Source organism: Apteryx mantelli, chromosome 3 (assembly GCF_036417845.1).
Source record: "Apteryx mantelli isolate bAptMan1 chromosome 3, bAptMan1.hap1, whole genome shotgun sequence".
Taxonomy (NCBI): Eukaryota; Metazoa; Chordata; class Aves; order Apterygiformes; family Apterygidae; genus Apteryx; species Apteryx mantelli.
The window spans coordinates 138,685,980-138,697,421 of NC_089980.1; positions in this window are offsets into that span (position 1 = coordinate 138,685,980).

The following is an 11,442-nucleotide window of genomic DNA, read 5'->3' on the forward strand; positions in this document are numbered from 1 at the left end:
ACCCAGTTTAAGATGCCTGAAGACCCTTCCACAGCCCCTCTGCCTGCTGCTACTGGTGCTAACTGGTTCAGTTTCACAAGCCGGAGGCCCATAGCTGACCCAGTCCTTGAGACCACTGCAGTCCTCCTAGAGCCCGTCTCCCAGCTGGGCTGGATGCCAAATGGGGAAGGAGTGAAGTGCTCTTTGCTCTGGGTAGAAAGAGCTGGCATTGGTCTACAGCGCTGCCAGCTTGCCCACGTGTCTGCGTGGCACTGCTCGGGTGTCCTTGCTCGCTGCCAAGCTCCATAAATTTCTCCCGGCGAAGAAGCACTTTGCACGGTGAAGGGCGGCCAAAGAGAAATTGCGAGAGTGGCTCTGCCCTGAGACCGGATGGGTGTAGGACCCCGTAGCCAGAACGTGCCCTGCGCCAGAGCGGAAGAAGCAAGATGCCCAGCTCCTGGGAGTCCTTGTATTGATGGGAGGTGGAAGAAAAATCCTGCTAACTTGCATAGGATGGAGCTGGGATCCCAGACCTGTGTCCATTAGGGGGGGTCTTCTTTGCAGTGCTGTTTACCCAGAGCCCCGTTTTGGAGCAGAGCCCCGTCACGACCCTCATCTTGACCCCATGCCAGAAGGTGCATGGTGGAAGGTACCACACCAGTGTGGTGGCCAGGACGGGGAGACTGCACGGGGGGAAACCAGGAGAGAACGGGTTTTCCGTGTGCATGCACTGCAGCCTCCTCAGCTTCCCCTCCTCTCCCCCTAGATTTGCCCCCGGGGCTGCAATAGCCGCATGGAAACCCACGGGAAGGTAGGGCTCAGGGAAGGAAATCTGGATACCGCAGGAAATGCGGGAGCAACCCTTACCAGCCTGGAAGGTGACGAAGCACCACGCGACGAGGGACGGAAGCGCCCAGGAGCACCGCTCCATGCTGCCTGGGACCGATGGCTTTGTACCTCACGCCGTTACCCGGAGTCGGTCTTCCCCATGCCCCAATTCCCTGGAGCGGCTCCTTCCACTGGAACGGGGGTCTGGAGTGAGCAGCGAGCAGAGCCGAGGGAGGAGAGGAGGCCGGCGGCGAACGGCAGCACGGGCAACTCTCCAATGGGGCGTCCAGCGTTTCCCTGCCCACTAATGAGCCCTGGGGCCAGACGAGCTGTGGATGGAGCTGGACATGTGCTAGGAGAGCCCAGTCCCCGCAGAGCCTTAACACGCGTGCAAACAGGGCTGGAGCTGGCGCTCAGAGCCAGTCCGCACCCAAAATTTCATTGCTGATCCTGCAAAGAGAGAAGTGAGCGACACCGTGAGATGCCAAATCAGACGGACCATGCAGTGGACCATGCAGAGGGATCGTGGAGGAGCACAAAGCCGGAGAAGGGCAGGACCGTGTGACCTCCCCAGTATTGGGCTTGTGGCCCCAGGGTCTCGTCTTCGCTGCTGACACGAGGCTGGAGTGCAGGGAAGGTGCAGGGAGCTGCAATTTCTTTCACGGCCTCTCACACCTGCCGGGTCTATCAAGCCAAGCTGAAAAATTACGGTGAGCAAAACAGCTCCCTTGGGCAATGTCAGAGGTGCAAACTGCAACTTTCTGCAGGTTCCTGCAGCGATAACTGGAACGGCTTTGGAGAGGGGGAAAAGATCCCACTGGAGCCCCCTCCTCCCGATACCCATCCTGCGGCCGTCCCCGGCAAGAGCCGCTTCCAGCTGCCAGCAGGATTTCTATTCGACCTCGGCTGCTGCCTGGTGGCCTGGATCATTGCAATGCCGTGATCAAGGGAAAATATCCCATTTCTCAAACGCAACTCAGGGAGGCAGGGTGCTAATTTGGGGAGCTCCTGTCCCGGATGGGCAGCCAGCCCTCGGTGAGATAGAGTGATGGAGATGCCTCCGTTTTTGCTGGATCTCAGCTCGACGTGGGCTAAGCGTTAAAAGGCAGAGCCTCCATCCCCGGTGGCAATAATACCTTAACGGTCCCAAAGCCAGGAAAGAAAGGAGAAAAGGTGCCTTTTACAGCATGCAGGCTCTGCAGGGATGTTAGAGGAATCTCACGCTATGCTTTAATGCAAAGCTTCTGGGCATCCCCCCCTGGAAAGCAAACCAGGCGCTCTCTCTCCCCACGGGAAAGCCCTGGGGGTGGGTTTAGGGGCAGTGCAGATCCCTGCGGAGCCGTTCCCCAGCTCGACTGGGTGCGGACAGCGAGCGGCAGAGTCCGTTCTGCCCCTGGGCGATTTCCTAGCGGAGACGGAGCCCAGATGCCAGAAAACAACTAGTTTTGAACGTCCTTCTGCCCTCCTCGCCCAGAAACAATGTCGTCCCCCGGGAGCGAGCGTCGGGAAGCGTCTCCCGGCTGCAGCGCGCTGGGCTGGCGTCTCCCTCCAGCCCTGCTCCGGGGCTGCCCGTGGGGCTGCGGCTGCGAGAAGACCTTGCGCTGTCCCCTCTCGGGAAGGGTGTCCCAAACCATCCCCCTGAAAGCACCTCTTCATCACCTGGGTGCTGCAAAGGGACCAGAGGGGCACAGAGGATGGACTGATGTCCCCCCCCCGTGGGTGACACCCGAGCTGCTGGATCTCGCTTGCTTTGAGCCTCAGGGAAAGCAGAGAGATCTTAGACCCATGTATTTTGGGGAAGGCCAAGTGGTTACCAGTATTGCTCACTTCTGCAAAGAGGGATCATCCTTTCGCCCTCCACCCATCCATCCATCCACCCATGGAAGTGCTCGATTCCCTTTCTCAGTGAATAGGGAAATAACTTGCTCTGCAGAGGCTCCGAGAGCTCTTGCTCGTGCATACAAGGCGCCTGCCCCAAACCTGCCCTGAGAGCCCAGGAACCGTCCCCGCACACCGTGCAATGACCCGGACGGGCTACTGCTTTCATCCCTGAAACCAAGGTGGTTCCTGGAAAGCTCCCAGCCCCGGGCAAAGGGGAGGCACCGATTTTTTTAAACAAGGAGCTGCTTCGGCTTAGGTTCATAACCGGCATGGTAAAAGCAAGAAACCCTCATCAGCTCCTCGTTAGCTTTTGCTCAGTTTTCAACTTGCGGCTAGGCTGATGAACACGCAGATGGTGAAAGGGGTGGGAAGCAAAAGGAGACACGACGGCCGCTGCACCGAGCTGAGGAGACGATTACGGCTGTGCCTCCCCTCGCCGAGATATCTAGGGGTACAGGGGAGTGCAAAAGTGATGCTGGGAGGGCTGCTTCTGCCTGCTCCCTCTTCGGTCTCAATTATATGGTGCCATACGGAAGAAAGTTGGGGATTTCAGGCTTGAGACCGCTTCGGAGACGCCCCACAAAGCACCCACGTCCTTGCAGAGCGCTGCGCACGGGTGGGAGCCGGACGGCTTTCCTGGAGGGATGCAGCAAGCCCCCGGGCGGCTGCCAGCGGCTCGAGGACAGACCCCGCGAGCAGAGGATGCTTACGGAGGCGGGAGCTTGGCTGAGCCGTCCGGAGCCAACGCTCAAGCAGAGCGGCAGCAGCGATAGATAACTCGCAGAGAGCAGCAGAGATTGCGGCGCCGATAGGTCTGTTTGCTCCTCTGCCTGGTTTTAAAAGGCTGGGAGGTTTTTGTTTTTTTTTTTTTTTCCAGGCAGGAACTTTGTGCCTAGCTGGAAAACTTTCCCTGCCTCTGCATTCCCATCAGTCCGAAACCCAGGGGCGCAGCACTTCTCCCCTCCCCACCCTGCGAAGACCAGGGGGAGCCCCCTTACCTGCCATGGGGAGAGCGAGGAAGGGTCCCGGGGGGATCCGAGCTCCTTTCCGCCGCACCGTGCCAGCCGAGCCGTGGGGATGCTGCACCGGGACCGCTCCGGCGAGGACTGGGCTCCGGCGAAGGCTGCCGCGACTCTTCCTCGAGCTGGTGACGACAGGGGCTGGGGGAGGAGGAAGGGCCATGGCGAGAGCGGGGAGGTCCGGGGAGGGGGGGAGGAAGGCTGCGCTGCAATCAGCCTGGGCGCCTTCGCAGAGCCGCTTCCCCGGGATGGGAAGCGCTGGATTTGCCAGCATTTCCCCAGCCTCTTGCAAGGGAACGGGCAAGGGGATGTCCTTCTCCTTGTGCAAGGATGGGCATCGCGTGGGGCTGGGATCCCTGTGCCGCTGCTGCTGCTGGGGAACCTGCTGGACCTGCGTTTGCTCCGGGCTGGTGGGGTTTGGTGCCGACCTGCCCGTGGCAGGGTAGCGCTGGGGAGCGTGGACGTCCCTGCGGCACTGGCTCTGCCCGCACAGGGAATGGGGGCTGCGAGGTCTCGTCACCCCCCCAGGCTTGGGAGTTGCCCGGCACCTCCCAGAGCAGCACCTGCCTAAGCCCATGTTTGCACCCGGAAAAACGCTGCCAAGGGGATGGTTGCAAGATGGGGAAGGAAAAGTCAGGGCAATATCTTGCATCCCCCTCCCAGAGATCCTTTTCCCCTGCAGCCTGTGCACACGCAGCCGAGCACTGAGTCATCCCCCTCCTCGCTGAGGGGTTTGTGGGGTGCAAATGCAGGATGGGGACCAGCAAGGGACCAGGATGGGGTCTGCAGGGTGCAAATGTGGGTTGGGGACCAGCATGGGACCGAGATGGGGTCTGCAGGGTGCAAATGTGGGATGGGGACCAGCATGGGACCGGGATGGGGTCTGCAGGGTGCAAATGTGGGATGGGGACCAGCATGGGACCAGGATCACAGAGTCATAGAACAGTAGAGGTTGGCAGGGACCTCTGGAGATCTTCTAGTCCAACCCCCCAATCAAGCAGGGTCACCTAGACCACGTTGCACAGGATTGCATCCTGATGGCTTTTGAATGTCTCCAAGGATGGAGACTCCACAGCCTCTCTGGGCAATTTTTTCCGGTGCTCCGTTACTCTCACAGTAAAGAAGTTTTTCCTCATGTTCAGACAGAACTTCCTCTGTTTCAGTTTGTGCCTGTTGCCTGTCGTCCTGTCACTGGACACCACTGAAAAGAGTCTGGGATAGGGTCTGCAGGGTGGAAATGTGGGGTGGGGACTGGAATGGGACTGGGATGGGGTCCATGGGGTGGAAACGTGGGATGGGGACTGACATGGAACTGGGATGGGGTCTATGTGGTGGAGACGTGGGATGGAGACTGACATGGAACTGGGATGGGGGCTGCAGGGTGCAAACACAGGTTGGGGACCAGCATGGGACAGGGATGGGACCGCCACGGGACCGGGACAGGGCTACTTTGGAGAGGGAGGATGGTCCTCTGACTGCAGGAGGATGGACAACGCCGATCTCCCCGCTGCTCACCAACCTCCTGGGTGAAGACTCAGCCCTCTCCCCAGAGCCGTCTCTCTCCTTCCTGCCTGCTAGGAAATTTAATGCGCAGCCTCTGCATCCCTTCCTGCAAATGAAGCCCAGGGCTGCAATTTCAAGCCCTGGGGGACCTGGAGAATTGTTTGCTTCCTTCCTTTTGGGAGATAAACGAGGAGGCAGACTGCAGCGTGGAGGGGGCCTGAATTCGCCGCTCTCCCCCCCTGCCGTGGCGCTGCCTGACGCCGGACCCCATCCCGAGTTTCTCTGCGCGGCCCTGGCTGAAGTCAGGGTGGCGGTGGCCCAGACGTCCTTGCGTCCTCGGGGTGCTCGGTACGAGAAACGCGCGAGCAGAAGAGACCGCGGAGCCAGCGCCCCGGCATCCAGCGCCTCCCTGCTCCGTCGGGAGCTGGTGGCGAAGGCGGACGGGTTTGGTGGCTGAAGATGCTTGATGGGATCACCTGGAGCTGGCACGACGGGGAGGGAGGACGAAGGAGCGAGGTCTATTGGAGGGGCCGGAGTCAGCTGGGAAAAGCCGGCGGTGCCTGGGTGCTGCAAGATCCTGCCCGGGGCCCTGCGCTCCCAGCTGGGAATATCGACCTGGGTCGGCCGGTGCATAAAGCGAGACCAGGGGAATTAGGGAGAAAGATGTGTCCGGTAAGACTGCGGCGAATTAATTAGGGAAAAAAAGCCAACTCCGTTGATTTGCTGGAGAGGGAAAAACGGCGCTGGCTCCTGGCAGGGGATGCGAGGGAGCCGGAGCCGGGGCCGGACGGTGGCTGGCGCGAGCGCTCGCTGCGGCAGGACCAGCTGGCTCCAAGCCTGGAGAGACCCCACGGACGGGGCAGGCTGGGATCCCACACCGGGTCTGTCCGGGGTCCTGGGGCCGGGGGAGCGATCCAAACGCTGCCGGAGCCACCGGAGCAGCTACTTCGGAGGCGGAGGGGCAGATCGCGCTGCAGACAGCAGACGAGCGTGTGGATTCCCCTTTTCCCCCTTGACAGCGGAGCACGGAGCTAACGCAGACGCAGGGATAACAGATGCTCCCCGACGCCTGGTACAGCGCAACGCGTCTTTATTATGCCGGCTGCAGCTCCGTAAAAAGTGCTGGCGAAGCCCAAGGGTATTTCCCTCTTTTGCCCGGCCTTGGGGTGGAGGCTCTTGCACCGCAGACGTACGGGGGCACGTGTGTCCCCCTCCCCGAGCCCTCCAGCCTCCTGCCAGCAGGGTTTTTCTGCTTCCAGCTGTTTTCCAGCGGCTGGTGCTACCTATAGGCTAGGAGGGCCCTAATTTCCAGCCTTGACTTATATCCGGCCAGTCCTCCTCCAGCGTGTGATCCAATGCTTTCCTGCAACTTCTCCTGCCGCATGCATTTATCCGCAGCGATCCCACCCCCCCGTCGCGGCCTCTGCTCTCGGACAGAGGTGCCGGCCGCTAGCAACCAAGGAGCAAAAAGGCTTTCCAAACCAGTGAGCCGGGATAACGCGTGCCGAGCGCCGCGTCCGGGCTAAAGGATTAACCGGGGCTGGAGGCAGGCTCGACCCTCGCTCATCCCTCGGGCCGTGACGTCGGGTTGCTCACCGTCGAGGCAGAGCCGAGTCCCAAAACGCCTGGATCCGGCTCCCCGGGGTTGGTTTTTAGCAAGCTCCCGGACAGCGGGGAGCCCCGGGAGCATCAGGCAAGCGACGTGACATCGGCGCCTTGGACGTCGGCGTGCGGGTCCAGCTAGTTGCAAACGGCTATCGGAAAAGGGAGCCTGTGTGGGAAAAGCACTACGGAGAGGAGCGAAGGGGGGCGGGGGGGAGGAGGTCTGCGGCAAGAGGTTGCACGCTGGGTCCGTCTACTTCCTCGCACGGAAGAACCGGAGCAGAATTGCACGCAGCCCGTCAAGACCCGCGAGGCAGAAAACACCCAGCGCCGAGCAGGGATGGACTCAGCGGCGCCGGGAGCCTTTGCCGCAGGGCTGGGGCCTCGGCTCGCTCCCCGGAGCGGTTACGCCAAAAAACCGCGGTGCGGATAAGGGGGAAAGCGGGAGAACGCTTCTCACTGCCCGGCGGTTCGGAGGGGAGACGGCGAATGCCAAGGCGCTCCGGTGCCACTCGACCCGGTCGGGTGCCTTTGCGCTCATCCGCCCCCAGCCCCGAGCTCCGGCAGGAAAAACGCGGCGAAACGCTTGGCGCTAGACCCTGCCGGATCGGGTCGCGCCGCGGGAAGCGGAGCAGCCTGGCGGAGGATCGGGGCAGCGCGTCTCCGAGGGCGGCGCGGAGCAGGCTGCCGCCCTTCGCTGGGGACGCCCGGCTCCTCCAGCGTGAGCATCGCTGAGGCCGTTTTGCAAAATCCCTATCGGTGGGATCAGCCCCCGGCTCGCGGTGCTAGCGAGCATCCCTAGGAGAGGATCCGCGGAAACGGGCCGGGGCTGGCGCAGAACGGGGTCCTACCAGCACGCGCAAGCGAGGCGGAGCGCGGCAGAGCCTGGCGCGGCGGCGTCCGTTCTTCTAGGGCTCCCCGGCGCCGTTCGCAGCCCAGGCGGCCGAGCGCCGCAGGCGCCGGCTCAGCTCGGCTTGGAGGTGGCGGGAAGCGGCGTCGAGCTGCTCGGCGAGGCGCCCGGTGAGCTGCAGCACGTGCGCCAGCACCCGCACGCCCTCGCGCAGCCTGCCGGGGCGAGAGAGCCGGGGCTCGGCGTCAGCGAGCGGGCGGCGGGCTCCTTGCAGAAATCCCGGCGGGATCGCCCGCCTCGCAGAGCGGGGCGAACCCCTTCGTCACCGTCACGTCGCGGCTCGGCCGCGCTGACTCTTTTTAAGCGCTAACGAACGGCAAGCCCTTTCCCTTCCGCTGTTCCCTCATCGTGCCCTGCTTACGAGCGGGATCGTGCCCCGGGAGAACTTCTAGCCGGCCCCTTTGCAGCCGTTCTCACAATCTTAAATTAAGGCTTGTGCCTCTCCTGCTTTGCCCCGCTTGGGTTAAAAGCAGGGATAAACACAGGGAAATACAAGGACTAGGAAAGGAGAGAGAAGTGGGGCGTGCTGCAAGGGCTCGGGGACCGCTGATGGCAACCTTGGGTGCTCTGAACGAGCCCCGGTTTGGGTGTCTGCAGCCCAGGGCTGATCCCACCCGCGGAGTTCAGGGTCCTTCATCCTCCCAAGCGCTTTCGCTCCAGGGAGCAAGAGGAGCATTTTCCAACCCCGTGTCCCCGGCTCGTCCCCCCCCACCACCACCGCCAGCTCCGGTGGCAGCTCGGACACTTACTTCTGCCTCTTCTCTTCCACCTGTGGGTGATCGGCTTCGGCCACGTGCGCCTCCAGCTCCCTGCGGACGTTGTCCAGGCTCTCCTGAAACTCCAGGTTAGCCCCGTGGATGGCAGGCAATGCCTCGGTGACGATATCCCGGTAGCGGGCTGGGCCGTCCTCCAGCTTGGCTGCGGTCTCCACCTCCTTCAAGCTGGCCCTGGTGTCGTGCAGGAGGTTCTTGAGATGGTCCAGCTCGTCCCGGGTGGCGGCAGACGGAGGCGGCCCGCGGGGGCTGCAAGGGCTGGGCGCGTAGAAGGTGAGGCCGCAGCGCCCGGCGCCTCCGCGGGGGTCCCCCGGTTCGGCGAGGTAGCGTCCGGCCTCGTCCATCCGGAGCGCCGAGGCCGCGCCGACGTCGCCCTCTCGCAGCGCCCCACGGGCTGCGGGCACCAGCGCCCACAGCCCCACGACGAAGCACCACGCGGCGCCCTGGGGCACCATGGTGTCCTGCGGGGAGACGAGGAGCTTTAGCGCCCTGCCGCGGCCGATCGGGCCAAGCGTTTTCGGGATGTTCTGCCCAGCGCCAGCGATAAACCTGCCTCTGCGTTTCCCCATCCCAGCGGAGCTGGTGCATCGCGGGTGCGGGAGAGCACCGGGAAGGCGAGAAAAGGAGAGGAAAATGCTCGTTGCAAAGAGCTCTGCCGGGAGACACGCGCCCCATCGGCATCCTGGCCGGCCCCGCGGCCAAGCGGAGAGCCAGGCACGGCCCTTGGAGACCCTATGGGTCCCCACCGGGCTCGGGCGTCCCCCACCGATGGCACCGATGCACCTAGGCTGGATTTGTCCTCCCGGCGGGGTGAAGCTGTGTTACCCGGGATAGATGGGCAGAGCTTGGTTCTGGGTCTCACGGGGATTAAACTAAAGCAGGTTTGAGGAAAAAAAAACTAACTCTTTGGCATTGCCCAGAAGGATTTTTTTTTTTTTAATGCCAGGACCTACTTCTCTTCAAAACGACCCCACTCCAGAATCCATTGAATTTAAACGAGGCAGATGTGTCTTTCCGTGCGGTTGGTGTGCTTTTCTGCCTCCTCGGTGGCCCGGGCAAAGGCCGGAAGGTGAGACGCAAAGCCAGGGCCCGGAAACGGGCAGCGATTTCATTATTTTTTTAACTGCGATGCTTTCAAGCTGCTCCTTAATCCTGCAAAAAATAGGACTCTGGGGGTTTTTGCCCAGCCAAAGCGAGTCCTCGGCAGAGGAAGCCCCTAGGGAAGTGCGTGTCCCCCGGGACGTGTGCGTATCGCGACGGACGCCGGGTCCCGCTTCGGGTTCCTCCGTCGGCCTCGGGTCACCCCCGCGCGCTCCGCAGGGACGCGGGCTGGGGAAGGACCGGCAGAGCCCCGAGCGCCGCCCGCGTTTTCGGCCTCGGGGTTCGGAGGCGCCGTGCCCGGCTCTCCCCGAAACGTGGCTCATCGCCCCGGGGCAGCGGGGACGCCGAAGCGGGATGGGGCCCCTTGCGCATCGCCCGGCACCCGGCGAGGGGGAAACTGAGGCACGGAGGCGGCGCGGCGAGGGCTGGGAGGGTTTGGGGGAGGCCGATGCTGCCGCTGGGGTCGCCCTGACCTGGGTCCCCCTCCTTGCATCCGGCACCCCCCCCCGGCTGCTCCTCGGCTCCCAGGCTGTGGAAAACCGGGAGATGCCAGGCCGGCGGGGACGCAGACAATCGGGCTCTTTCAAAAACCGCCACTCCGAATAGTTGGCGCCGACGCAGCGGCGCGGGTGCCAGATCCCGGCGGCGAGGCCGGGCGCGGGGGCGAGAGGGCTTCGCTGCATCCTAACCGGCAGCCCGCTCCGCCTGGGAGAGAAACATCGCTTCCCGGCTCCGCGCGGAGCCCGGGGACACGTCCCCAGCCGGGGGGGGGAAGGAGAAAAGGGGGCGAATGCAAATCCCACCGCCGGGCTGAGGCTCCGCTCTCATGTTTCCCCCCCTAATCGCTGGCAGCTGTTCTGGGATGGAGCTGGAATAACCGTGCGGAAACCAGCGCAAGCGACTGGTGGGAGGCGAGGAAAGAGCCAAGGCAACGGGAGTCCTTGGGTGCAACGAGCTCCTCGGTTCTCAGGCGAGGCTCGGAGCCCTGCCTCCACGCCGGCCGGTCCTCGCTGCCCTGCGAGGCTTTGGCGGGCGAGCTAAACCGGAGGGCAAATTGCAAATCCCGCCCGGCTTAGCCTCCGGGAGCGCCGGCGCTTCGGAGGTGCCTGGCGGGGACGAAAGGGAGACGCCGCGAAACCGGCCGCCTCTCGGCCGCCGAGGTCGGTCTGCTCGGTAGCTGTTTTTTCGCCGACGGCAGGGCTGCAGCGGACGAGCCCAAAGCCGGCGGCGAGGAGGGAACGTGCCTTGGAGGGACGCCCCGACGCCAGCTGCCGGCTTGGCGCGGCGGTCCCCGGGCGATAAGAGCGGATGTTCCTGGGAATCCATCCACGGAAAGGGCTGGAGATGCTTCCCCAGCGGGGACCGGGTTGTCTTTGGTGCCGTTCCAGCCGGTTTCAGCTCAGAGGCAGCTAAAAGCAAGAGGTTTAGCCCAGTCCTGCTATGAGTTGGCCCGGTCTCAGCAAGGCGTAACTTTGCTGGCATTTCGCTGGCACCGGGGCTCCAAACCAGCGCTGGAAATAGGCTGGGCTGCGTCTGCTCCTCTTTCCTGCTCCACATTGAGTGGTTTTGGCTTCGTCTGCTCCCAAGGAAATAGCAACGGGAGCGCCAGGCCAGCAAAGCGCTTCCTTTCCCCTGTTCCCCCCCACCAGACCCAATATCCCCCCCGTCCTCGGCTCTTCTCCGGGCTCCCTGGAGTCTCCGCCGGATGGGGCGGCCTCCCCCCCCTTGCAAACTGCTTTCCGATGGCTGCGTCCCCCCCCAAAACCGCTTTGCTGGAGGAAGGGGATGAGCTCCCTGAGCCTCCCCGGTTCCCGCAGCGATGCGCTCTGCGGTGGCGGGATGGCAA